The sequence below is a fragment of the Phodopus roborovskii genome, unplaced genomic scaffold, assembly GCF_943737965.1.
Source record: "Phodopus roborovskii unplaced genomic scaffold, PHOROB, whole genome shotgun sequence".
Lineage (NCBI taxonomy): Eukaryota > Metazoa > Chordata > Mammalia > Rodentia > Cricetidae > Phodopus > Phodopus roborovskii.
The window spans coordinates 469,058-471,438 of NW_026126475.1; positions in this window are offsets into that span (position 1 = coordinate 469,058).

Consider the following 2,381-nt stretch of genomic DNA (forward strand, 5'->3'; position numbering starts at 1 on the left):
TTTTTGATTAACTGTCTAATTTATTTATTTATTTATTTATTTATTTTGGTCTTTGATATAGAGTTTCCCTTTGTGGCTCTGCTGTCCTGGGACTTACTCTGTGTACCAGGCTGTCCTCAAACTCAGAGATATCCACTTCCATCTACTTCCTGAGTGCTGTAATCAAAGGCAAAAGCCACCACTGCCTAGTCAGACACAGATTTCAATGTCACTTACCAATGTCACCAATAGAAGACCCAGATCTGTTCCTGCAGTGCACAAGTACAAACTTTTTCTCCCTCCATGCAATGTGCAGAGCTTGCACAGATCATTACATGAGGCAGACTGAAATGATGCTGTTCTTCAACCATAAACATATCTAAACAAAAACAAACTTGCTTTAAAAATAGAGTTTGGAGCTATGCATTAGATAGCCATAGATGACAGGCCATGGTGGAGCACACCTTTAATCCCAGCACTTGGGAGACATAATCAGGTGCATCTCTGTAATTTCTTGGCTGCCCCAGGCTACACCAGATTGATCCAGTCTAAAAGAGAAAGAGAGACAAGTGGTGCCTCATTCCTTTATCCCTGATCTTGGGAGGTAGAAATGGTTGGAGGAGAGAGAAATATAAGGGGGAAGAAGACAAAAGTTCATTGTTTTCTGAGGGAAGAATCCTGGGGTCAGAATAGCCCAGCCCTTTGGTCTGAGGATTCAGTAGAAGTGAGAGCTAGGGCTTGGCTGCTCTGCTTCTCTGATCTTTCATCATTAATTGCATATCTGAATACAGGATTTGATTATTAAGAATAGCTAGAAGTAGCGTTACAATTTCAAGTGCAGTGTGTGAAAGCTAAACTGTAGTGTACAATACTAGAATTTATGGCAATAATATTGATTGTACTAATCTTTACCATTTTATCAAGTTTATTGCTATATTTTTTATGTATGAGTTTGAGAGAAAATGGCTTGTGCAAGTATAAAGGTTATGGGATGTAGATAATTATGTGAAGTTGAATGTCAGTATCTCAACTCTGTTCATCCCCCAAAAGATGTGCTGAGTCTCTTGCCAAGATACACAACATGTTTTATCTGATGAGCCAAAACTCTTCCACAGATTAACAATAAAAGCAAAATAAAGAAAGAACTAAATAATGGTCTTTGGGAACATGAAGTATCAGAATTAAAGATGCTATATATGGTAATTTTGTAACATGAAATGAATACAATCCAATGACAATGAACAACAATTAATAACAAAATGCAGATTACAGAGGCACAGTAACATTTTTTTTTAGAAATACTCAGAAAGCTCTGTGGAATTATGAAAACACGATACACAAACTGACATAATATGACTTTTATACTTACCAAAAAGCAACAACAATAAAATAAGTATATTATTTGTAAAAGAATAAAAGAGATAGGGAGAATAACCCAAGAGCAAAGGTCAAAATATATCAACAATTAATATAAAGTACAAATGAAATTTAGCCACAAAAATTGTGATCTTGACCAATGTTATCCAAATACCTATGAATCCAAGAGTAAAGAGATTAAATAAACACAGACTTCAACACCCCAATTAAATCAGGTCAAAGTGACCCTTCAACACTTTTGACCCTGCAGCTATGGATATCTATTCCAAAGATAGGATGTCCCTGCTCTAGAGCTCTCTATGCAAAAGGACCTTATCTTCTACTATGGCTCTGTAGACCTTTATGCCCCTTTATGGATTCAGGTAAACCAAGCCCCACTGATGCCCATTCCACAAACAACATGGGAGAATAATTTAAAATCTGCTTCCTGCCAAGTGATTTATAGCCCAAGATGAAGACCTTCACCTAACTCCCTACCCCAAACCATACACATCTGAGAAATCCCTGCAGAACAAAGACTCATTTTGTACTCTAGAATTAAACTTCACTCAACACAGTATTGGAATTCTTGGTAGCAGAGAATTAAAAACATTATAATCTTGTATTGCTGAGAGACATCCACATCACCATTTTTTACTACTTTCTAAAATATTTATAAGGCAAACTTGAATGTGGAATGGAATATTCAGAACTTCAAGAAATCAGACCTTCAGTTTTCCAGTGTCAGCCCCCACTGCACACCAACAACAGTGCATTCATGTGCACACTGGAAAGTTATATAATAAACAGCACATCTTCCCATGCCAGGGCTGCAGAGTCTCCCCCAAGCCAAGAAACACATGGAGAGGACGGCTCAACAGACAAGAGTAACTGCCCAGCTCACCACATGGACCAAAAGAACACTAGTCTGTCTCATGGTCCACACAAATTTTGCAGAAATGACATCTGAGCAGATCTGCTTTGAAAACCCTACACTCAGAATGATGTAACCTGTGTTCTTCCTTACAACTTGATAGATCAGAAGG